The 27457-nt window shown below is 42.0% G+C and overlaps 1 protein-coding gene and 1 long non-coding RNA gene across 3 annotated transcripts in view; one reads left to right on the top strand and one right to left on the bottom strand.

The window, feature by feature from the left end:
* The window catches only part of LOC141386280 (uncharacterized), a 48440-nt gene extending 28444 nt beyond the window's left edge, over positions 1 to 19996 (top strand). Inside the window, exon 3 of the long non-coding RNA XR_015944647.1 lies at positions 18529 to 19996. This is a non-coding gene — a long non-coding RNA (uncharacterized LOC141386280). The remainder of the gene's footprint in view (positions 1 to 18528) is intronic.
* The window catches only part of kyat3.2 (kynurenine aminotransferase 3, tandem duplicate 2), an 808585-nt gene that overhangs the window by 200578 nt on the left and 580550 nt on the right, over positions 1 to 27457 (bottom strand). The window lies entirely within an intron of this gene.

Here is a 27457-nt window from a genome sequence, read left to right as displayed (position 1 = left end):
GGAAAAAAACAACTGGCAGTGAGCGTTCTCGGGGGAAGCAAACAGATCGATCTGGGCCTCCCCGAATCGCGCCCATATCAGCTGAACAGACTCGGGGTGGAGTCTCCATTCTCCAGGGCGTAACAGCTGTCGTGAGAGCGCATCGGCTGCACGATTGAGCGTGCCTGGGACGTGAATGGTGCGCAGCGATTTCAGCCGCGGGTGACTCCAGAGGAGCAGACGGCGGGCGAGCTGAGACATGCGGCGAGAGCGCATACCCCCCATGCGGTTGATATACGCCGCCGCCGCCATACTGTCCGTCCTGACCAGCACGTGTTGCCGCTCCAGCACCGGTAAAAAGCGGTGGAGAGCGAGGAACACTGCCAACAGCTCTAGGCGATTGATATGCCAATGCAGCTGGGCACCCTTCCAGAGGCCCGCAGCCGCATGCCCGCGACACACGGCCCCCCAACCCGTGTTGGAAGCATCTGTTGAAACAACAACATGGCTGGACGCCTGTCCTAGAGGCACACCGGCCTGTAGGAACGAGGGGTCGTTCCAAGGGCTGAGGGCGCGGCGACACAGCGCAGTAACCGAGACCCGGTGTGTGCCCGCGTGCCATGCGCGTCTGGGGACCCGATCGTGAAGCCAGTGCTGAAGTGGTCTCATATGGAGCAACCTGAGCGGCGTGACGGCGGCTGCGGATGCCATATGCCCCAGGAGCCTCTGAAAGAACTTCAGTGGGACCACTAGTTTGCTGTCGAGCTCCCTCAGACAGTTCAGCAACAGGCGAGCGCGTTCCTCGGAGAGGTGCGCTACCATGGTGATCGAGTCCAGCTCCATCCCGAGAAAAGAAATCCTCTGCACGGGGGCGAGTTTGCTCTTTTCTCGGTTGACCTGAAGCCCCAGTAGGCGGAGATGCCGAAGCACCTTGTCCCTGTGCATAATCAATTGCTCCCGCTAAAATCAGCCAGTCGTCGAGATAATTGAGTATGCGAATGCCCGCGAGCCGAAGGGGCGCTAGGGCACCCTCCGCGAGTTTGGTGAAGACCCGCGGAGACAGAGAGAGCCCGAAGGGGAGGACCTTGTACTGCCACGCTCGACCCTCGAACGCAAACCGCAGAAATTGGCGGTGGCGTGGAAGAATGGAGACATGGAAATACGCGTCCTTCAGGTCTATGGCTGCAAACCAATCCCGAGGACGAACGCATTGGAGAATGCGCCTCTGCGTGAGCATTCTGAACGGCAGCTTGTGCAGACAGCGGTTCAAAACGCGCAGATCTAGGATTGGCCGTGACCCACCGCTCTTTTTGGGTACGATGAAGTATGGGCTGTAAAACCCACTCTCCATCTCGGCTGGAGGAACCGGCTCGATTGCACCCTTCGCCAGGAGGGCAGCAATCTCCTCTCGCAAGACAGGGGCGGACAGGGGGTTGACCCTGGAGAAATACACGCCCGTAAACTTGGGGGGCCGTTTCGCGAACTGAATCGCGTAACCGAGTCTGATTGTGCGTATGAGCCACCGCGAGGGGCTGGCCCGCGCTAACCAGGCAGGCAGAGCCCTCGCTAATGGAGTCATCGCTACAATCGCTGACGTACCAGCGGTGGGGCAGCGCGGAGTGGGTGTGCTGATCCGGGAAGCACGAGGGTCCCGCGGAAGAGCTGGAGGAGAGCGATTCGCTCTGGCTCCGCACCCTGACTCCGGAGAGGGGGCTGGAGGGCTGAGGAAAGGGAGACCGTCCCCCCAGCGCTCGTGAGCCACTGGCGAAGCACATAGAGTCTGCGAGCCGGAAGGCAGCGCGTCCCGGACTGGCAGAACTCGTGCAGTCACATCCGGGGAAGGGAAAAAGTGCTCTTTTACTGATGTTTTGGTGGCACTGAAAAGTACCGTTGTTATCGGGGCCCCGCCCTCCAGCGGGGAAAGAGCAAGTTTCCTCTTCTCCGGATGGCCTGTCTCAGGGACGCTTCGCGGTCCGTTTACCGGACTTAACGGCGCCCTGGGCAGGAGGGGCTGCCTGCTTTCGAGGTGAACGCCGCGCCCGCTTGGCCGGAGGCGCAGGCGGGGGCGGGGCAGCACTCGTTGGCGGGCGCCCTCGGCGAGGAACAGCGGAGGTGGATGGCTCGGCGGGCGGAGCGGGCTTACGGCCACGCCGATAGATGACATTGCCCATCGCATCCGACTGCTCTTTCACCGCCTTGAATTCCTGGGTGAATTCACCGACGGTGTCGCCGAACAGGCCAGCCTGGGATATGGGCGAGTCAAGAAAGCGAACTTTGTCAACGTCGCGCATATCGGCCAGGTTTAGCCAGAGGTGGCGTTCCTGAACCACAAGTGTGGACATCGTCCTCCCCAGCGCACACGCGGCGGACTTAGTAGTCCGAAGAGCATAGTCGGTCGCGGTGCGCAGCTCATGTAATAAGCTTGGGTTGGACCCGCCCTCGTGCAGCTCGGCCAGCGCCTGCGCTTGGTAGCGCTGGTAGGTGGCCATCGCGTGCAAAGCAGAAGCAGCCTGGCCCGCAGCCTTATAAGCTCTGGCTCCGAGGGAGGCAGACAACCTACAGGCTTTGGACGGGAGGCGGGGCAAACCCCGCCACGTAGAGGCGCCGCGCGGACAAAGATTGACCGCGATAGCGCGCTCCACTGACGGGATCGCCTCATACCCCCTGGCAGCTCCGCCGTCAAGGGCGGTGAGGGCGGAGGCACTCGCAGCACGGGCAGAGAAAGGTGCCCTCCAGGACTGCGTGAGCCTACTGTGCACTTCCGGGAAGAAGGGGACGAGAGGCTTCGAAGGCTTCGCCTTCTGGTCCTCTACGTAGCACCCATCTAGTCGGTCCGGCCGCGGAGCTGGGGGATAAACCATCTCCAACCCCACGGCCGAAGCAGCCCGGGAAAGCACGGCTAACATGTCCGCTTCAGGATCCGATTTGACAGCGCTCACCTGCCCGGAGGGGGCGAGCGGGTCCGGATCTTCGTCGGACAGTGAAAGCCCACCCTCCGATGCCGCGGAGGACATCTGATCTCCGGTGTCAGCGAGTGTGAGAGCTACCATCTGGTTAGACGGATCACTCTCACCACCCGAAGCTTGGATGGAGCGCCGTGAGGAGCGAGAGGTCCGCGAGCCCGTGGGCGGCGGATTAGCTCCCGCTGAAACCCTCAGATCTGCCCGAGCGCCCGCTGCTTTTTTAGAGCAGGAGGCAACTGGGGTGGCTCGCTCTCTTGCGAAAGTTAGCCGCGATCTTAGCTGTGCAACGGTCATGGCATCGCAATGACGACATGAACCGCCCGCGAGCACCGCATTAACATGCTGGACCCCCAAACATGCAATGCAGTGATCGTGTCCATCATCCGGAGACAGGAAACCCCCGCATCCAGAAACGCACAGTCGGAGCGCCATCCTGAAAAGGACGTGCTGCACGACTGTGTTGCTCTTTTAGGAAAGTTGCAACTATACGCACCGCTCTGGAGGACCGGACCCAAAGAACCGCAGGCAAGGGAGTAACCCAGCTCGACCGTCTGCCACCGCGAAGACCCACTCTGGACCGGGAGACACACTCGTTCGCTCTGAAGTGCTGATCAGCAAGAGGAACCCTCATCGACTCACTCAGAAAGGATCTGAAGCGAAAAGGATGGCGTCTGCTGGCTTCAGGTGTGCTTATATGCTGAGATAATTGCAGATGTCGCACACCTGCGCAAGCTTACGCTGCCAATTAATTTCATTCATTGGCCCGTTCAATACTCTCCAGATAAGCGGCTTCTGATCCGAATCCTCCCATTCATGGCACTGAAGTTCCCCAACCGAAGGGGAACTGAATGGACTGGATGACTATTTATATTATTTACTAAAAAATTAAAAGTTTTAGTAGATTAGTTGATTAGTAGATTATCAAGAACTTTTAAATTAAGAAATGTTGTAAAAACACACACACACACACACACGAACCCTGAAACATAACCTACTCTGGAGCAGGTTATGTTCAGAGCAAACATCCCTAGAAATTAACCTTGGTTTTTGAAACTGAAAGCTGAGGGTTTTGGCTCAAATATCTTTAAACTTATCCTGATATCTACCACAACCTCCTTTCTGGAATACCCCACTGGCATCTAAAACATGTAGAACAGCCTATGCTCTAAAAAAATAACTCAAGAGGTCTGTTACCACTACCCACAGTAGTTTAATACATTGTTGTATCTTAACAATTCTAAAATGTTGATTAAATTAAAACTTTAAAGCTGTCAAAATAATTTTATTTAGTTTTCACAACAGGAAAATATTGATAATTACATCAACAAAAAATATGCAGCTAATTTAAACGGTAAATATGTCTGTCAATTAGTTTGAAACAGTATTTATCTTGTAGCAACCCAAAGAAATTGGGTGATAAGTCAGTTTTTCTACAGAAATGAAGATCTGGATTTCAAAGCTTCTTCCTTACTGAACGAACAAGAAGTCGAACAAGTTTAAGGCAGACTGTTTTGCACAAAGGACATTTTAAGGTGATATATCTGAGTTTTATTTCATTTCCAAATAAATGTTCTCTATTCCACTAGATTGTTGGCTACTCCTCGTAAATACAGTTGATGTTAGCAGTGTTTTTGACACAAAAAGTATTTTGCTTGCTTTACAACAATACAAAAGAATTGAAGGAGGACCTTGAAATGCAAGTGATGCCAATTGCCACCATTGGTGGGTGATCAGCCTACTTTAGAATTGAACCACGAGATGGCAACCATCATGGTTGACCATATGAGAATCCTAAATGGAATAGATATTTCAATGTTAGGTGCTCTGCTGATGGGCATAATATATGTTCTGAATCTGAGCTACCTCAAAGAACTTAAATATACTTACAAAGTTTCTTGAACTTGAGGGACTGAAGCCCAGTGCAAAAGTAATGCATCTCAAGAACATTATTTTTCTGAAATCTCTACTTATTTCAGATTAGATTTTGCTCTTTGTGTTGCATTCTATGTTGTTTTGCATTTTTATATCCACACACTGATGTTCTTTTGTTATTTTTCATACTGTTCATTAACCTTATTTTTAATAAAATGCGCTTGTTTTTGCGATTGTTGCTGAACTTCCAATTCAGCTGTCTATGGGAGAAATGACTAGGAATAATAAACGGCAGAAAACCATTTTTTACAAACTGGTTTCCACAAAGCAGTGTTCCCCTTCGGTTGGGGAACTTCAGTGCCATGAGTGGGAGGATTCGGATCAGAAGCCGCTTGTCTGGAGAGCTTGCGCAGGTGTGCGGCATCTGCAATTATCTCAGCATATAAGCACACCTGAAGCCAGCAGACGCCATCCTTTTCGCTTCAGATCCTTTCTGAGTGAGTCGATGAGGGTTCCTCTTGCTGATCAGCACTTCAGAGCGAACGAGTGTGTCTCCCGGTCCAGAGTGGGTCTTCGCGGTGGCAGACGGTCGAGCTGGGTTTCTCCCTTGCCTGCGGTTCTTTGGGTCCGGTCCTCCAGAGCGGTGCGTATTGTTGCAAACTTTCCTAAAAGAGCAACACAGTCGTGCAGCACGTCCTTTTCAGGATGGCGCTCCGACTGTGCGTTTCTGGATGCGGGGGTTTCCTGGCTCCGGATGATGGACACGATCACTGCATTGCATGTTTGGGGGTCCAGCATGTTAATGCGGTGCTCGCGGGCGGTTCATGTCGTCATTGCGATGCCATGACCATTGCACAGCTAAGATCGCGGCTAACTTTCGCAAGAGAGCGAGCCACCCCAGTTGCCTCCTGTTCTAAAAAAGCAGCGGGCGCTCGGGCAGATCTGAGGGTTTCAGCGGGAGATAACCTCTCGCTCCTCACGGCGCTCCATCCAAGCTTCGGGTAGTGGGAGTGATCCGTCTAACCAGATGGTAGCTCTCACACTCGCTGACACCGGAGATCAGATGTCCTCCGCGGCATCGGAGGGTGGGCTTTCACTGTCCGACGAAGATCCGGACCCGCTCGCCCCCTCCGGGCAGGTGAGCGCTGTCAAATCGGATCCTGAAGCGGACATGTTAGCCGTGCTTTCCCGGGCTGCTTCGGCCGTGGGGTTGGAGATGGTTTATCCCCCAGCTCCGCGGCCGGACCGACTAGATGGGTGCTACGTAGAGGACCAGAAGGCGAAGCCTTCGAAGCCTCTCGTCCCCTTCTTCCCGGAAGTGCACAGTAGGCTCACGCAGTCTTGGAGGGCACCTTTCTCTGCCTGTGCTGCGTGTGCCTCCGCCCTCACCGCCCTTGACGGCGGAGCTGCCAGGGGGTATGAGGCGATCCCGTCAGTGGAGCGCGCTATCGCGGTCAATCTTTGTCCGCGCGGCGCCTCTACGTGGCGGGGTTTGCCCCGCCTCCCGTCCAAAGCCTGTAGGTTGTCTGCCTCCCTCGGAGCCAGAGCTTATAAGGCTGCGGGCCAGGCTGCTTCTGCTTTGCACGCGATGGCCACCTACCAGCGCTACCAAGCGCAGGCGCTGGCCGAGCTGCACGAGGGCGGGTCCAACCCAAGCTTATTACATGAGCTGCGCACCGCGACCGACTATGCTCTTCGGACTACTAAGTCCGCCGCGTGTGCGCTGGGGAGGACGATGTCCACACTTGTGGTTCAGGAACGCCACCTCTGGCTAAACCTGGCCGATATGCGCGATGTTGACAAAGTTCGCTTTCTTGACTCGCCCATATCCCAGGCTGGCCTGTTCGGCGACACCGTCGGTGAATTCACCCAGGAATTCAAGGCGGTGAAAGAGCAGTCGGATGCGATGGGCAATGTCATCTATCGGCGTGGCCGTAAGCCCGCTCCGCCCGCCGAGCCATCCACCTCCGCTGTTCCTCGCCGAGGGCGCCCGCCAACGAGTGCTGCCCCGCCCCCGCCTCCGGCCAAGCGGGCGCGGCGTACACCTCGAAAGCAGGCAGCCCCTCCTGCCCAGGGCGCCGTTAAGTCCGGTAAACGGACCGCGAAGCGTCCCTGAGACAGGCCATCCGGAGAAGAGGAAACTTGCTCTTTCCCCGCTGGAGGGCGGGGCCCCGATAACAACGGTACTTTTCAGTGCCACCAAAACATCAGTAAAAGAGCACTTTTTCCCTTCCCCGGATGTGACTGCACGAGTTCTGCCAGTCCGGGACGCGCTGCCTTCCGGCTCGCAGACTCTACGTGCTTCGCCAGTGGCTCACGAGCGCTGGGGGGACGGTCTCCCTTCCGTCAGCCCTCCAGCCCCCTCTCCGGAGTCAGGGTGCGGAGCCAGAACGAATCGCTCTCCTCCAGCTCTTCCGCGGGACCCTCGTGCTTCCCGGATCAGCACACCCACTCCGCGCTGCCCCACCGCTGGTACGTCAGCGATTGTAGCGATGACTCCATTAGCGAGGGCTCTGCCTGCCTGGTTAGCGTGGGCCAGCCCCTCGCGGTGGCTCATACGCACAATCAGACTCGGTTACGCGATTCAGTTCGCGAAACGGCCCCCCAAGTTTACGGGCGTGTATCTCTCCAGGGTCAACCCCCTGTCCGCCCCTGTCTTGCGAGAGGAGATTGCTGCCCTCCTGGCGAAGGGTGCAATCGAGCCGGTTCCTCCAGCCGAGATGGAGAGTGGGTTTTACAGCCCATACTTCATCGTACCCAAAAAGAGCGGTGGGTCACGGCCAATCCTAGATCTGCGCGTTTTGAACCGCTGTCTGCACAGGCTGCCGTTCAGAATACTCACGCAGAGGCGCATTCTCCAATGCGTTCGTCCTCAGGATTGGTTTGCAGCCATAGACCTGAAGGACGCGTATTTCCATGTCTCCATTCTTCCACGCCACCGCCAATTTCTGCGGTTTGCGTTCGAGGGTCGAGCGTGGCAGTACAAGGTCCTCCCCTTCGGGCTCTCTCTGTCTCCGCGGGTCTTCACCAAACTCGCGGAGGGTGCCCTAGCGCCCCTTCGGCTCGCGGGCATTCGCATACTCAATTATCTCGACGACTGGCTGATTTAGCCCACTCGCGGGAGCAATTGATTATGCACAGGGACAAGGTGCTTCGGCATCTCACTGGCTTCACGATCGGGTCCCCAGACGCGCATGGCACGCGGGCACACACCGTGTCTCGGTTACTGCGCTGTGTCGCCGCGCCCTCAGCCCTTGGAACGACCCCTCGTTCCTACAGGCCGGTGTGCCTCTAGGACAGGCGTCCAGCCATGTTGTTGTTTCAACAGACGCTTCCAACACGGGTTGGGGGGCCGTGTGTCGCGGGCATGCGGCTGCGGGCCTCTGGAAGGGTGCCCAGCTGCATTGGCATATCAATCGCCTAGAGCTGTTGGCAGTGTTCCTCGCTCTCCACAGCTTTTTACCGGTGCTGGAGCGGCAACACGTGCTGGTCAGGACGGACAGTATGGCGGCGGCGGCGTATATCAACCGCATGGGGGGTATGCGCTCTCGCCGCATGTCTCAGCTCGCCCGCCGTCTGCTCCTCTAGAGTCACCCGCGGCTGAAATCGCTGCGCGCCATTCACGTCCCAGGCACGCTCAATCGTGCAGCCGATGCGCTCTCACGACAGCTGTTACGCCCTGGAGAATGGAGACTCCACCCCGAGTCTGTTCAGCTGATATGGGCGCGATTCGGGGAGGCCCAGATCGATCTGTTTGCTTCCCCCGAGAACGCTCACTGCCAGTTGTTTTTTTTTTTCCCTGACCGAGGGCTCTCTCGGCACGGATGCACTGGCCCACAGCTGGCCTCGGGGCATGCGCAAGTATGCGTTTCCCCCAGTGAGCCTGCTCGCGCAGTTTCTGTGCAAGGTCAGGGAGGACGAGGAACAGGTTCTGCTAGTTGCGCCCCTTTGGCCCAACCGGACCTGGATATCAGAGCTCTCACTCCTCGCGACGGCCCTCCCCTGGCGGATCCCTTTGAGAGAGGACCTACTCTCTCAGGGACAGGGCACCATCTGGCACCCTCGCCCCGATCTTTGGAACCTCCACGTGTGGTCCCTAGACGCGAGGAAGACTTAGGTAACCTACCGACTGCGGTGGTTAATACCATCACTCAGGCTAGAGCCCCCTCCACGAGGCGCGCCTACGCCCTGAAGTGGAGTCTATTCACTGAATGGTGCGTCTCTCGCAGAGAAGACCCCCGAAATTGCCAGATTAGTGTTGTGCTCTCTTTCCTTCAAGAGAAGTTGGACAGCAGGCTGTCGCCCTCCACTCTCAAGGTTTACGTGGCCGCACTCTCCGCTTATCATAGCGCGGTAGCTGGCCCTCGTTCTCACGAGTCTGCGATCCGATCCCTTTGAGCCACTCGAATCAGTATCTCTAAGATTTCTGTCCCTGAAGACAGCTCTGCTGGTTGCGTTGGCCTCCATCAAGAGGGTCGGGGACCTGGAGGCATTTTCGGTCAGTGACTCGTGCCTGGAATTCAGGCCGGATTACTCTCACGTCATCCTGAGACCCCGCCCCGGTTATGTGCCCAAGGTTCCTACCACCCCCTTTAGAGATCAGGTAGTGAACCTGCAAGCGCTGCCCCCGGAGGAGGCAGACCCAGCCCTTTCTTTACTTTGTCCAGTTCGCGCTCTGCGCATATATGTGGACCGTACTCAGAATTTTAGATCATCTGAGCAGCTCTTTGTCTGTTATGGCGGTCGGCAGCAGGGAAGTGCCGTATCGAAACAAAGATTATCCCACTGATTGTGGATGCCATTTCACTCGCTTATTCGAGTCGAGGTCAGCCGTGTCCCCCGGGAGTACGTGCACACTCCACTCTGAGCGTTGCATCCTCTTGGGCGCGTGCACGCGGCGCCTCTCTAACAGACATCTGTAGAGCTGCGGGCTGGGCGACACCCAACACATTTGCAAGGTTTTACAATCTGCGAGTGGAGCCGGTTTCCTCAAGGGTATTAGGTAACCCTTTGGTGATTGAGGAGACAACTCGGTAGGGTGTTGAAACACGCTTGCTGCGCCATTCTCCTTAACACGGAGGTACGTGCGCCTTTTTATCTGTCAGTAAAGTTCCCCGTCAGGTGAGCCCTGCAGATTCCTCCATGGCCCCCAGCACTGACTCAGCGGAGGAGTCACTTGCTGGCCCACTACGTTGTAGGTCTGCCCGCTGGTCAGCCCGCGTTTTGGGTATAGGTGCCTGCTATGCGTGATCCCCACTAGGCGATCCCATATGCTTATTCCGCCACGGTTAAGTCCCCCCCCTGGGCGGACCCGTGTCTTCCCTCTCCGCTAACCACTCTTTTGCTATGCGTACTCCCCCTTTTTAGGGCTAGTCCATATGTAAATTCTGCCATCTATCCCCCCCTTGGGTAACGGATGGCCTCCGCAGCGTCCTCCCTATCGGGATTGCACGCTTCCCAACGTACTGTCGTATTTCCTAGAATTATCTAGATGCTCACGACTTCCCAAAAAATATATCTAAATCCGTAAAACTTCTGTTGAAGTAGGATAAATTAGGGCCAGGGACACGTTGGAGGACCGCGCCCCCCATGATGTGGGTGCGTCACGCTTGCTTGACTATCTCCTCATCGGGGGTGTTGGTAAGGTGCAGTCATTATGGCGCTTTCCATACTTCTCCCATTCATGGCACTGAAGTTCCCCAACCGAAGGGGAACGTTCGAGGTTACAGAAGTAACCCTTCGTTCCCCGAGGAGGGGAACGGAAGTGCCATACTCCGTCGCCATAATGACTGTCCCTTAGCTGTTTGAAAGTCTCTTCAGCTTAAAAGGATGGCGTCTGCTGGCTTCAGGTGTGCTTATATGCTGAGATAATTGCAGATGCCGCACACCTGCGCAAGCTTACGCTGCCAATTAATTTCATTCATTGGCCCGTTCAATACTCTCCAGACAAGCGGCTTCTGATCCGAATCCTCCCATTCATGGCACTTCCGTTCCCCTCCTCGGGGAACGAAGGGTTACTTCTGTAACCTCGAACGTTTGCATGAATAATCAGACAAAGTAGATTTATATAATAAGAAAAAAATCAGTTTAAAATAAAAAAAAAATGACTGGAAAATAAAAATGTTGTTGTTGAATGTATTTCTTTCAGCTACTTAATTTATTTGAGGTTCTAAGCTTGAAAACTTGAATGTATAATTATGGTAGTTAAATACATAAGACCGGATTTAATTTAAATTTTCATAAAAAAATTGAAACAACTTAATTTTTTGAGTACTCAACTTAAAAAAAATAGAGTTTATGCTATGTAAAAATGTTGAATTGAAGAGGAAAAGGTAATTTGGCTAACATAATAAACTTTGTCTGAACTTCGTTTTCTTAGATGTTGTCATAACTTGGATAAAATGAATATATTGATGCAAACTGTTGCGTTATTTGTTTTTTGTTTGGTCTAAACAATATTTTATTGTGCACAAACTCCATAAAAAATGTTGAAGGCTTCTTTAGATAAAACTGCAAACTGTTTTCTTCAGTACATTCTTCTTCTTATTATTATTATTACTAATATTATTATTATTATTATTATTATTATTATTATTATTATTATTATTATATTTTTTATGAATCATATAACTGACTGCTTGCCTTAGTTCATCATACCTAGTCATTGGATTTACCTGTAAATTCCCCTATACAGTGCAATGCATGTAAAGCTTAATTTATATGATGTAGACCAGCTCTGGACGTTGGCATGTTTTGATTAGTAAAAGACAAGACCTCACCTTTCATGGAGGGTAAACGAAAGGAGAAGGAAACACACAAACACACACACACACACACACACACACACACACACACACACACACACACACACACACACACACACGGATTTAAAATGGGAGAAAGCAGCATCACATTACCAGCACATAGCGATTCCCCATCCAGGCCTGTCCTGCATGATGTACGTAACACAGCCGTATCTTCCCCCAGCAGAGCTCTGATTGTTTTGATACTTTTATTAACGTGTCCTCAATCATAAATCACCAGCAGAGGCTGCAGCAAACCTCAGCTCTGCATCAGATTACAGGTGAAAGACAAAGTTCTCTTCACTGCTTAACCCACAACACCCGAGAGGTGACTCGCTAATATTTAATGCGCAAATATACAGAGAAAAACTCACTCGATTAAATTGTAATCCATCACGTTTTTTATATATATATATATATATATATATGGATACAACTATATAAAAATGCGCTGAGTTGAGGAGTATTTTTTTGTGTGTCTGCGATGATTCAGTGACATGGATGCCCTCCGAGCTTCATCTGTTTTTATCAAACCGGGAGACAAAACCAAGGGGACAGGCTGCACGGTCTTTCTGCAACGTCAGGCCTCAGTGTCATATTGCTTTAAATGACCTCTACGGACATCAGCCCCTGTTACTGAGGATCTCCTGATGGTATCTGGGCAAACCGCACTTCATTTTACTACTGTTCAAAAATCGCAGTGGTGCATCTATTTGCATTACAATAAAACCACATTGTTGAGTTCAACTGGAAATCACTTGTATGGTGCACGAGAGTCCTGCAATAATGTTTTAAATTTTGATGGTGCAGCCTTCTGGCTATTTTGGTGAAAAAAAAGTTATAATAGTATTGTATAATATAATCTTTAGTCATCAGTGCAATATACATTTTTAAAAACAAATCAATAAAAGCATAAAAATCTATCTATATCAATTGATATTTAATTAGAATCCATTTGGTGATTAAAAGTTTTCACAAGTGGTTCTCACAAATCAAGACTAAAGTCAATCTGAGGATGCTGGACCATAGCGCTGTGTATGAGTGTAATAACAAGCAAAAAAAGAAAACAAAGCACAACGACATTTCATAGGTGAGTTAGTTTATTTGCGGTTTTGTATGTTACAGACTTTTGTGCTAAAGAAGTATTGATGAAAATGCAATCACTTACAGCACCAACTCACACTGAATACTAGGCTTATGCTAATTTTGTTGAATAAAATAAGCAAACAATGAAAATGAAATGTGACAACAAGATGCTGCGGTGCTAGAAACATGTATTATTGTCATACCTGCAAACACTCCCGTTTTTCCAGAGAAGTCTCCCGTATTTCAGACCAGTCTCCGGCCACCCTCCCGTTTTGTTACTTATTCCGGAAAACCCTCTTAATTTCATTTCGTGTGGAAATTTTCGTTTTTGGGTGAACTAACCCTTTAACTACTTTTTTTTTTTTTTGGTTTGTGTTTGTTTCTTCGAAGTGGTCTTAAATTAAATATCTGCTGTTTGTCTTATGAGAATGTTATCCTCTAAAGCCTCAATGTATGTTTTCAATGTCATCATATTTTTATGACAGCCTAAATGTGATGAAACAAAACAAACTTAAACAAAGTGAAGTTGTGATTCAGTCTGCTTTGGGGACCCCTGATTATCAAGGACTAAGTCAGAAGAAAATGAATGAATCAATCAATGAATCAATCAATGAACTAAATTAAATTATGAATTTCAAAATGACAATCTTTTGCAATAATAACAACAACAATAGAAAAAATATCATATGAAGTTTAACCTCACTCTAATTTAAACACATATGGAGCAGCTAATCAGGGTTTATTGGATTTCTAGTCACTTCCAGGCAAATGTGTTGGGAAAGATTGAAGCTAAAATCAACAGTTTATTGTCCTCTAGGTGCAACACTTTTCACCCCTGCTCTGCCTTGATGCAGTATTGACCCATTTCATGAGTGGAATGGTAAGGTACACTTTTATGGTTGTTCATACTGTCAAAAGTTACCTAAAAGTGAATTGAATCGGACCACTTTTTAGGTATGCTTTTGAAAGGGTACCTAGCATAACAAAAGGGTACCAAAAGCAGGAGCAACTCGAGCAGTAAAACACTATTGGTTTACTGAGATATGTCACTAGCTTGTGCGCAAGCCAGGAGAATAAAAATCAAAGGAAGCGCCATTTTTAAATTCACAGCAGAGACATTACACTGTAATAATATATACAAATAATAACAATCCATGTTTGACCTGAGCTCAAATATCATTTTGATAAACAGCCACAAAGCCAAGAAGAAAAGCAGAAGCTACCCTGTGCTCCAGGCTGTCTAATGCGAAAGCGGTGTCTCGTTTGCGTCTATATTTGAAATAACAAACTTTGAGCTGATGATTATAACATGCACATGATTATTGAAGTGCTTCTGACACTTGGTCCTTTCAGAAACGTTCAAACGCGAGAGTGACATGTGAATAAGCAAAGGAGAAGCTTGAAAAACAAAGGAGCAAATGATTCTTTCAGCAACTTAAAACATGCAAAATCGCCATGTTCAATTAGTATCATCACCTTTTGGACTATTATGAACTGGTTTTCTATCAAATACAATGTTAATTAAATTTTTACATCAACAGAAATTTGTCTTACACCCCCAATCATGGAGCAGTTCAGCAGTCAAATCAAATAAAGATTTAGTTTTAAAATAAGATTATTTTCTATTAATTATTTTTAGTTGTAAATTCATTTTAAGAAAACGAATCATTTAAAATGTGGACATTGCATTAAGATAAAACCTTGAAAAGGAGATATAAGAGAAAAATGTTTAATGTTTTAAATGTTTGTTTAAAAGTACATAGGTTGCATTTTAAGACTGTAGGGCTCTAAGGCTGGAATGGCTCCTAAATCACTAAACCCGCCCCTGTATGTTGTACTGTATGCTGTTTTTGAACCCAAATTAGGACTAAATGTATGCTGTGTGTAGTTTTATTTTTTTGTAATTGGTAACATATCAGAAACTGGGAGCTGTATGTTATCATATATGTTGCATTTATTTATTTTATATAATTGCAGACGTCACAGTAGGTTTCAAACATTTCACACATGCAGATCCTTGATCGGCAGTTATAATCAAATCATGGTCATAGAAAGATTAGTAATGAACATTTATACATGAGTATTTATGTGAATAAAGCATCTGTTTTATGAGAAGTGCTTCTCAAATGACCCATACTTTGACATTTCCTCGAGCAAGAGTGACGTTTACTGAATCTTTCTGTTGTTACACCATTGGTACCCATTTGGCAGTGGAAACGCAAGTCTGATAAAGGTGACCCATACCGATCCATATCGTACCATACTGTACCACTCAGTGGAAATGGGCATATGTGTAGCTCCAGCTTTACTTCTAAATACAAGATCTAAAACATGTCAGAACACAATTCTGTGTTACTTTAAGCCAATCTAACATTATCTATAAAGTACATGGTTTCATTTTACAGCGGTTCAATCCAACACACTAAACTGTCCACATGTCTCATAGTGCCTAGATACAATCTGTAATTCTTTTAACTCTGGGCAGCGCAGACATGCTATCATTGTAGTAATAGCATTGCCACACAAGCTCATATGCTTCTCTCTTCAAACAGGCCTTGGGTAATTTGTTTAATTTACTCACACTGGACAGAGGGCTGAGAACAGACTGCTGGAAATATCACGTTGCCTTTCATTTGCATATATCACGCAACAATATGCCACACACGTCACAGTAAAAGGTCAATAATGATGATTTTCCAGCCTTTCAAACATGCACACATTAACAGAGATAATTACACACATTTAACACTTTTACAATAATAGTTTCGAATGGCGAGTCCAGTTATCAGAGTCATCCTTTTTTAACTTTTTAAGACACACAGAATGTTACTTCCTCCAATATTGATTGATTTATCTAGCTAGCTAGCTGTATTAATGAATGCCAGGCCAGAAGTTGGGGATGTTAGCTTGTAAGGATACAATTTGAGTATGTGCATATGCATTTAATTGGCAATGGGAAAATAAACATTGTTTTAGGACTTCCAATTCATCTTCTATGGAGGAAATGACTAGGAATAACAAACGACATTATTGGTCATACTACATGCTCTACACTTACTGTAAATATAAAAATAAAATAATAAGGAAACGCCAGTCTGCAACATTAAGCAACATAACCATGTTTATAACTAAAATCCAATGAATATGGAAGTCTCAAGACAATTTGGTTTTAATGGCTGTGCCTGCTCTTACATGAAAAAAATAAGGTGAAAACAGTTCTTTAGTTCACCATTGTTGTTTTGATTATTCTTGCACATGACTGAGCATGTATTATGTACTATCTGCATGTTTTGGGAGTAACATTGGTTGTAAAATGTTGTCATTTCTATAAATCACCAAATGGTGTGCGCATAGAACAGCATTCAATTCAGTTCAATTCAGCTTTATTTGTATAGCGCTTTTACAATGTAGATTGTGTCAAAGCAGCTTCACATAAATGGTCATAGTAACTGGAACAGTGTAGTTCAGTTTTTAGTGTTTAAGTTCAGTTCAGTTCAGTTTAGCTCAGTTCAGTGTGATTTAAAATCACTACTGAGAGTTCAAACACTGAAGAGCAAATTCCTCGATGCGTAGCTCTACCAATCCTGAACCATGTGAGCCAGTGGCGACAGCGGAGAGGGAAAAAAAAAAAACTGCACCTGATAGGAGTTAAGAAAAAAAACCTTGAGAGAACCACACTCAGTTGGGCACGACCATTTTAATTTCTCCACTGACCAAAAGTCTTGTGCAGAGCTTCAGTCACCGTGGTGGAGGCTGGAAGATGGCCTCAGCGAAGACTCGTCTGTCCCTGGAGCGTCGCTGGAATCAGACTCATGTTCTCCACTCCCCATGACCATCAGCGCAGCAGCAGCTCAGGATATGGCCTGGTCCCGGATATGGAAGCCTTGGGATCATCTCGTCGCTGGTCTTGGATACAATCAGTGACTCTGCATAATCTAAGGGATTATCTTGGGATGAGTATCCCCAGGTGAAAATAGAGAATAAAGAGAATAATTAGCATAGCTGCTGTTCATAGTGTATATAAGCAAGATGCAGAAGCCTGTGTGGAACCCACTAGGTGATGCATTGAGTGTATGCTTTACTAATCAGATAGGTCTTTAATCTAGTTTTGAACTGGGAGAGTGTGTCTGAGCCTCGGACGATATCAGGAAGGCTATTCCAGAGTGTAGGAGCCATGAAAGAGAAGGCTCAACCTCCTTTACTCGATTTTGCTATTCTAGGTACTACCAGAAGCCCTGAGTTTTGAGATCTTAAAGAGCGAGTTGGATTGTAGCGAGACAGAAGGTTGGTTAAGCACTAATGTGTGAATTAACAACCACAATTAGCTGCAGATTATAAATGACCATTTAGAATTGTCACTGAGAAGGATACCATGACTATTACACATACATACGCAATCAAACACAGTTCAACAACAGATAAAAACATATAGATGGATCTGTGTAATGCTTTAGACCAGGGATGTCATAACTCGGTCCTGAAGGGCCAGTGTTCTGCATATTTTAGTTCCAACCCTGATTAAACACACCTGAACCTGCTAATCAAGCTTATTAGAAACTTCCAGACACGTGTGTTTAAGGAAGTTGGAACTGAACTGTGCAGGACACTGGCCCTCCAGAGCCGGGTTTGGATACCCCTGCTGTAGGCCTACACACACACGCAATTATATTACAATGCTATAGAGTTTTTAAATCTTACTTTCATACATTGTGTTATATGTTGTACACATTATAATACTTACAACTCTTTGTTAAAAATATAGTGAACTGATTAAAAGGGAGACGCGGTGGAACAGTAGGTAGTGCTGTCGCATCACAGCCAGAAAATCGCTGGTTCAAGCCTCGGCTGGGTCACTTGGTATTTCTGTGAGATTGCATGTTCTCCCCATGTTGGCAATGGTTTCCTACGGGTACTGCAGTTTCCCCCACAGTCCAAACACGTGCTATAGGTGAATTGTCCAAGCTAAGTTGTCTGGAGTGTATGTGTGTGAATGAGTATGTGGTTATTTCCCAGTGATGGATTGCAGCTGTAAGGGCATCCGCTGTGTAAAACATATTCTGGATAAGTTAGTGGTTCATTCTGCTGTGGCAACCCATGATTAAAGGGACTAGGCTGAAAAGAAAATTAATGAATGTTTCCAAATCTGTTTAACTGAACAAACTTAATTTAGGACTAAATGTATGCTGTGTGTAGTTTTATTTTTTTGTAATTGGTAACATATCAGAAACTGGGAGCTGTATGTTATCATATATGTTGCATTTATTTATTTTATATAATTGCAGACGTCACAGTAGGTTTCAAACATTTCACACAGCTACTTAATTTTTGTAAATATTGTGTTGTTTATTTATTTATTTTTTTGTTAGAATATGTTTATGTTTGTTTCCCATCCACCGCTGCAAATCTAACAAGAGCTATATATAGAAGAAATTCTGTAAATCAGGGAAAATATTTTCTGTTTCTTTTTGTTTCTTGGCAAAAACAACACAACATGGATTTGATTATTCAAAACTTTAAAGTGTTACAAAAATCGACTTTTAGAAATAAATCTATACTGAGAAATATTCCCTTGAGTTAAAAGCGCGAGACAATTATCTCTGATTCTTCCCCATAAGGAATGCATTCAGAAGTCGTGTTCATTTGTCATGTCAAAAAGACTCTTTCATTCCGCATCCCGTAGAAGCCAATTATCCAAACCTTTTTGGTGTGAAATGACATTGTAAACAGAGGGCATAAACAGGGCTTTCTTTATTTAACTATAAACCATTGTGTGGGTTTTACAGATACCTTAGCGGATCTTTCATCCTTCTGACTTTGTTTTTCAGAGATCTGGGGAGCTTGTCTGAGAGGATCTTCAAACATGTCAAACAGAATGATGGGATGCTCTTTAGAAAATCACTCACTTTATTTTAGTGCTGCGAGGAGGCTTTTTTTTTTTTTTTTTTTTGCTGTCAAGCCAAGCGGCGGGTCATTTGCCTGAGATAGCCACAGGGTTTTACACATCAAATGCAAATGCTATCTGGCTTTTGTTTAATCCGCCTCATCAGGTAGCAGAGTGCAGTGCAGATCAAAAATCCCCCACTGCCCTGGACATTTGGCACCAAAGACCCTCTGCCAAATCTGCAGCGGAGCTTCAAAGCGACCTGCTACGTCACCTGTGGTTTAAACACAGTGTGTTTGTCCACCTGGACCACGCAGGCTGTGTCGAGGCTGCCCGATCTGTTTATCACTGATAAACCGGGCTAATTAGTCTTTAATGACTAGAGTTTTCTACTTTGAATATTTAAAGCGAGACACTGCAGGTGAATAGGAAGAGGAAAAAGTTTAGTAAACTAACTTCAAAGAAAAACCCATTTAATTTTTTTAAATTTTTTTCCCAAAAACAACTATATTTTTTACTTGTCTAGAATATGCTTCTTGATTTAGAAATGTTTAGATATTTGCACTAAAACAAGACAAAAAAAAGTTTATTTTGAAGCATGTTTATTTGTTAGTTTGTGTTAAATGTGTGTAAAACGATAAATTGGTTTATTAAACATGCTTTTATTTCTAGCACATAGATCTGAATGTTGGATGAGGTCAGGTTTAATATGATTTTTGTTATGTTTGGTATGAAAACATCCTGAAATAAAACTTTTTTTTTGTTTGCTTAAATCTGTTAATCAACCTCAAAAATACTAAATTGTTTAAGGAAATTAGAGGATTTCAACTCATTAACTGCTAAGTTCATAAATGATGTCACTGATTTGGTGAAGAAAATAAAACACAAAAACAAAGACTTTTTTATTTACTCTGTGTAGTTCTGAAAGCTGAGATGCATGTTTTGATTTTCTCAGACATATCAAGGTAAGTGCGTAAAGGTCACTCTCACACACTCACAGACACGCATACACATACAACAGGGAAAACTACAAACAATTAAAAACACATGACTATATGTTGTGATGGATTTGCAATCAAAAATGTGGCTATAATGGAAGTCAAAGGGGTAAAAACAGCCACCAGTATATTAGGAAAAACAAAAATAATAATAAATCAAAAACAATGCATTAAAGGCAATGTTATTTTACATGTCCAAGACTTTGATAAAAGGTAAAAAAAAATCCAGTCCACATTTACTATTAATAGTGAAAATATGTCATTTTATGTTTTTTTTCACCAATTCAGTGATATCATTTATGAATTTAGCCATTAAAGATTTAAAATTATGTACATTTCTAAGCAATTTAATAGTTTTAATCATGACTGATGTCGATTAACAGATTTATGCACAAACATTTGGAAAATATTAATATAAAAATAAATAAATAAATATATATATATATATATATATATACACACACACACACACACACACACACACACACACACACATATATACACACACACACACACACACACACACACACACACATATATATACACACACACACACACACACACTTACGTATATATATATATATATATATATATATATATATATATATATATATATATATATATATATATATATATATATATTTTTTTTTTTATTTATTTATTTATTTTTTTTTTAATATGCAAATTATATATATTTATATACAAATTATACGAAATTATATGAAAACATGTACCAAATTATATATATATATATATATATATATATATATATATATATATATATATATATATATATATATATATATATATACATATATAATTTGGTACATGTTTTCATATAATTTCGTATAATTTGTCACCAAAAATCCTTCCGCTAGCTGAAACTCAGAAAAAAAGCTGTGGATGAAAACATCCCCAACAGTACATAAAGGTTAAGAAAATAATAATTAGATTTTTCAGTACAGTGAAATGTTGTATATACGTAGTTGAGTAAATTAAGAACAAATCTTACTGTAAAAACCTTCAGAATACAGATTAATACAGTAAATAAAACTGTGCTGCTTAAATCAAGATTTGTGGCTCAATGGAGGAGGAAAAAGCCAAAGTGTTTCAAAAGAACACAAATAATATTTTGTTTGATTTTCTTTAAAAAAAAGAAAACTATAAAAAGTGCCACGCAATCTCAAAAATCTGTATCTTGCTTTAAGCTGTTTTTCGTATCATTGATAATTTAGTAAAAACACTTACTTGTATTATTGTCATGAATGTTTTATGCATAGATATTTGTTTCATTAGCGAACTTCATTATCTTCATTCCAGCAGTCTTTCATTTGACTTGTTAAAGTTGGCTTAGCAATGTTATTCACAACCTATATTACTTTCATAATGTGATATATGTTAGTGTGAAACAGGAAGGTGAATGGGAAGTAAATGTAAGGGTGTGATTACACTCCTAAATGGACTGATAAAATGTATATGAATATGTATATACTGCATATAGGCTCTAAAATGAACACTGAGTTCACTAATCCCAAGCTGTTAGTGTGAGTCCCTTATGATGTTTTAATGGCAATGTTTTTAATCTGTTGTCAAAAGAAAGGCTTTTCAAAACAGAAGTTGACGTTTGCCACAAATAATAAATGGCTTAATATTTGAATGGAAAATACAGGAGAAAAAAATGCAAATCAGAACATTTTTGCATAACAAATTTGATTGAGTTAAGTAGAAATTAGAAATGACAAAATAATGAAAAGAAGAGAAAAGGAAACAAGCGGTTCTGTGCATGTCGTGCGAGAGATTGCCATCGGTGGGTTAACAGCTAGTTATGATGTCTGAGCTCATCCAAGACCCAAGCTGATTACATATTTGACCTGCGGTTTAATGGTGAGAGCATTTTTGTTACGTTTCCAAGAGGAGAGTCTGCACTCCATGGAAATTGAAAAGCACTTGACCAGTTTATCTCAGCAGTAATGGAGGAGAATGACAATGCAGGTCATCCTGAAAAAAATAATAAAGACTGGCCAAAACACAATACATATCAAGCACAAACAAGCTGTTCATGTTTGATTTCATTATGAGTCCAACAAATTACACTGTCTGCTGCAGGACACACTTCACCTCAGGCAGTTTGGGCTTATTAGGTTGATTGCTCAAAATCACATGATATGCTGTATTGAAATGAGGGTATTGTTTTCGGAGACCGATTGCATGTTGGCTAATAATTTAAGGACTTTAATGTTCTAAAACATTTCTAATGGATTGCCTAAAAAAAAAACAAAAAAAAAAACAATTTAAATCATTTATTCAGTTAACATAATTCAATATGCAGCAATGGATAATGTATGGTTAATTAAGTTATATATTGTATGTATATATATATATATATATATATATATATATATATATATATATATATATATATATATATATATATATATATATATATATATATATATATATATATATATATATTGTATTTTTTAATTTTTATTTAACAGTTTGCAGCAATAAATTTCGATATTTCATTAAGATGATTTTGTTTTTAATTAATCAGTTGTATTTTTTATTTACTTATTAATATGATTTGTTAATTAAAAATGTAAATTTTTTTTGCGTTTTTCAACAATTGATCTGAATAATAACAACTTTAACTTTGCCATTTCTGAAGTGTTTTTCTGAAAAAAAAAAAAAGTTTTTAGCATATATTTATACAGTGCTCAGTACACCCCCCACATATCTTTTATTTAATTTTTTTTTTTCTATAGGATGCTTTACAATATTATATTTGTGCATGTACATTAGATTAGTCAGTACTGAAGTCAAGTCTGGAGCTAATCTAACTAAATCACTAACAATAATGGTTCAAAAATTAGTAGACCAAATCTTCCAAAAACTTTTGCAAGATTTTCCATGATTTTAAGTATATAAATACATTTTATTTTATATTACCCAGTATACATTACCCTTATTCACTGAGAAATGGATAATAATATTCATTTTCAAAATATGGTCTACTATGCTGAGCACTGTACGTATAAAGAGTTTAGATGCAAAAACCTCTAAATACCATTTGATATTTCTCCAACACCTGTTTTACGGTTTAAGTGAAGAATACGTTCTTTTTTGTTGCCTTTAAAGTGAAATAACTGAATTTTTTAGGAGAATTTCTGAAGAAAATTTTAGACGGCATTTAGAGTGTTTTGCACCTGAACTCTTAATTTGATGTATATAACAAATAAATAAATGTATACAATTTAAAATAGTAAAATAGTTTTGGATACTATATATATATATATATATATATATATATATATATATATATATATATATATATATATATATATATATATATATATATATATATATATATATATATATATATATATATAAGTAGTTTTTAAAGAAAACCAAAAAAAAAAAAAAAACTACAGGAACAACAACAACAACAAAAAAAAATTGTTAAAGGTGACCATTAGCCACATTAAGATTATTATTATTTATTATAGCTGTTATGATTGGCTACAGAACATACCATAGTTGTTCAATGAGTTGCCTAATTAAAAAGAATATATATAAAATATAAAATAATAATATAAGAAATTATATAAAATAATAATTCAAATGTACCAGAAGGGCTTATAGTTTTTTTTTTCAATAGATAAAGTTATTTCTAATATTAGCATTATGCTGTCCATGATCTCGAATATTGACATGTCACTTCAAAATGACATGAAAATATCTGTTCTTCTATGTGAGGACATGCAGGAGGTTGAGGGCCTGGTTGTTTTATTCAGAAACAGTTAGCTTAACTCTAGATAAATGGCAGAGGGCTCTGACTGCTCCTGCGCTTTTAGATGGGGACATGTGACCTTTTCATTTGGCATTTGTGCCAGTGCCCTGCTGGAGAACACGGCTGTCATACAGGCATCCATGAAGAGGGTGGCAGTGCCGTGGTCTGCTGTGCCATGTGGAGACCCAGATGTAGCAGGCAGAGTAATCCACGCTCACACATTCATGAAAGTGCCCATCTGGCCCTTTATGTGCACTAAAGCCCTGGGTGAAAACACACGCAAGGAGACCCTGATCATGATAGTGGCACTGCTGCGCCATTTACTGACCTCTAGAACATGTAAGATCACTTTCTGATGGAAGTCAGTATATACAGCAAGACTAAATCACATATGAATAAACATGCTTGAATATGTACTGTACACACACTCACTGACACTTGATTAGTTATACCTGTTTAAAAGCTCATTAAAGACACTATCTAATTGGCTAATTGTTACAGCAGCTCAATGCATTGAGGCATATGGTCTAAAGAATGTTGAAATGTGGACAAATGTGGACAAACCAGGACATTGGGTTAAAAACTCTATAAAATAATTTTCATTAGTTTGTGCATATTTTACTCAAAGTTGAGTTAGAGAGTGTGGACATGGTCAAGACATTTTGCTAAAGTTGAAACAAACAAACAAACAAACAAACAAACAAACAAACAAACAATAAATACATAAATAAACAAATAAATAAATACATTCATAAATACATAAATAAAAAAATAAATAAATAAATAAATAAATACTGTACATATTGGATTAACTGTATTTTACTGCAAATAAACATACTTTCATGATAACCAATGTGAATTAGCTTAAAGTGAACTAAAGATTACTTTGAAGGGGGCTTTAAAAGGATCAGCTCTTTAAATCAGAACAAACAAATCGTCTAGCGATCGTTCAAATGGACAGTTGACTTCAACTACGGCTATTGCTATCAACAAAAAATAAATAAAAAATAAAAAATAAAAACATTTATGTTTAAGCAAAACAAGATCAAAGTTTAAGACATTAGATTCAAAAATATGCACAGGCACCTTTCTTTATAAACTTTATTGTCTAATCTAACAGAAACTAATATCTAACACATACACACATTCATACAGGTTGTAGAGAAAAGAAAAGGACGACAAATAAGAGTTTAACCCTCTACCGCACGCATTATGATAAACATGTAAAAAAAATAATTATAATAATAATATTTGACTGTTTTTCTTTTCTTAAAATGACTTAACTTGAAGTGCTGTAAAAAAGAATACGTAAAAATAAATATTTTTTTTAACGTCCAACAGTAGATCTACCTTAGAAATTTCAAATCAAAAACTTTCCTTATATGTATATATATATATATATATATATATATATATATATATATATATATATATATATATATATATATATATATATATTTTTTTTTTTTTTTTTTTTTTAATAACTTATTTGGTGTTGCAACATTATGAGCTTTAACACAGAACTTACTAGATGATTTTATACATACTTTACCACAACTCACATTCCAACAGCTTTCATTTTATCTATTCTTTTTTTGCTGAATATTATTGAAAACAATCATAATATTGTATTATATATATACAACATACAGTAAATATAAATATTTTCTCCAGTAAATATTATAACAAATAAATAGCAAGTCTACTATATCCAGATGCATCAGAATAATGAAAGAAAAGAAAAAAAAAGAAAGAAAAGAATCGAAAGAAAGGAATATCTGAACTGTCTGATTAACCTTTTTTTGCCAGGGTCCAAATCTCTTCACTGGACCCGAAGGAAAGTTGTCCTGAGCTTAATTTATTAAGTTATTTAACGCAGAGTTAAACGCAGAGTTAGGACTCACCATATTAAAATTATGTAGTCAACAATTTTCAGTCACTTAAAACATCACCATGATCTGGAAAATATCTTACAGTAAAGTTTTGCAACCCAAGCATGATTCACTTATTTAAATTCAATTACATTTTTCTGTTATGAAATAAACTTACGTTTCACCAGATCCTCTCATTTAAGCCCTCGGTTTACCCGCGGTGCAGTTGTTCTAAGTTTAGTTAAGTCACAGCAGGTTGTCATGTACTGTTTGTGTTTGGTTTACTGAATCACACATGCGCAGTATTAGCGGTTATGTTGACCGCTTCTCAATTTCATCTCAGTGTAACATTATTGTTATAATAACTGAATAAGAGTATATATTGGATTATTTACAGTTAGAGGGGGGTATTAGGCTTGTTAAAAAGTAAGTAGTTGGTGGATAAGTGCTTACTAAAGACGCAAATCGTTTCAAATGATTCAGTTCGATAAGGTGAACTAGAACAACCGGTTCACTTAGAAGGTCCAGTTAAAAAGATTCATTCGCGATCACGATATAGAGATAAAATATATTATTGGGCAAAACATGTTAAAAGTCTGTTTACTGTTAATAGTTTTAAATCTCCGTATTTAATGCTATTACCATACTGTTTTCATATCCACACGTTTTTGTCACGGGAGCAACAGCGAGGATGACTGGAGAAGAACCGGCTCTATCTGGCCAATGGCAGCAGGACTACAGACTCTGAGGTGCCGTACGGGTCAAACATCTGCAGAGCGGAGTAAATAGATTTACTTCTAAAAGGCATTCAGTAAAATTATGTATTAAATACTATTACAAAGATGAAACAAAGGAGGTTTAATATAATAATTTTAGTTAGTTTAGTTTTGTAAGTACACAATACAGATTCAGTTTGTTCTAGTTTTTTGAAAAACTGTTTTTTTATTTTTATTTCAGTTAAGACAATTATTTTACATTTTAGTTTAAGGTTTTTTTTTTCCATTCGTTTTCGTTAACTATAATAACCTTGGTCCATTCTAAGCAAGCATTCCTTTCGTGTCTTAAATATCTTTGGAATTGTATTACACACTGATCATCCAGTCTTTTCTGGGTAGGAGAGATTAACTGCGTATAATTTGTTGAATAAAGCAAAGTAATTATGTGTCTGATCGGCCACATCCATAACACCAGTAATTTATCCTGTGCAGATCACTCGAGACCTACACATCAGCCACTAGATGAAATAGAATTCCCAGATGTCTCACACACCAGTTCCTGATTCCGCCTGATTACACACACAACTGGAAGCTCATGATGAACTGATTGGTAGAACTATAAAGACACCTCATTCCCACACACTATTTGCTAAGTCTTGGTAACTGTAAGTGAGCATTTCCTGGTGTTGTCTTTGTCTTACCATTCATGGTTTTGGACCCTTGGTTGTTTTACTGTTTATGTTGTTTTGCTACCTGCCTTGACCATTCACCTTTTATACTGACCATTCTCTGGTTTATCTGTAATGATGGTGAAATGAAGCTTTCTGAACCAGTGAACATTCGACTCAATTGTATTAAAAAAAGGTTTATTACTCAAAGTTTTTCAAAGTAGAACCTGACGAGGACCTCTGTTGGTGAAAGTATGGGAAAGCACTGTGTTGCAAAAATGTCAAATGTTCACAACTGACCAACTCATTCATGTAGCAATAGAACAAAAATAATATAAATAAATTACTCATTTACTGTAGCTTTTTTACATGTAAGATATGTTACATTACACCAGTGATGACTGTAGTAAAATCCAAGGTATTCAAAATTATTTACATTTATTGTATTTAAATCGCTACACCCACACAGTCGTTCCTAGCAGGGATTGAACTGGCGATTCCTGCACAGGAGGCGAATGCTCCGTTACACACTATACTACAATATGCAGTGGCCTTCTTTAAAAATAGCTGTAAATAATACACTAATACACTTTAGTATGGTTTAAAAGCTTTTTATTATAAATGAATATTGTATTTTAGTTGGTGCGAAGACCGGTTGAGTTCTTTGAAACACTAGAAATGAATGTAATCAATGCCTTATCTCTATTTATCTCTAAACTAACCTACAAGGGTGTTTAAACCATTGAATCAAAAATCAAAAACATTTATTTGAATGATCTTTTTTGATACATGCTTTGATCCCTTGTTTCACAACATCACATCATTAATTA

This window comes from Danio rerio, chromosome 6 (assembly GCF_052040795.2).
Source record: "Danio rerio strain M-AB ecotype USA chromosome 6, GRCz13ab, whole genome shotgun sequence".
Lineage (NCBI taxonomy): Eukaryota > Metazoa > Chordata > Actinopteri > Cypriniformes > Danionidae > Danio > Danio rerio.
This window is presented reverse-complemented; position numbering and strand designations above follow the sequence as displayed.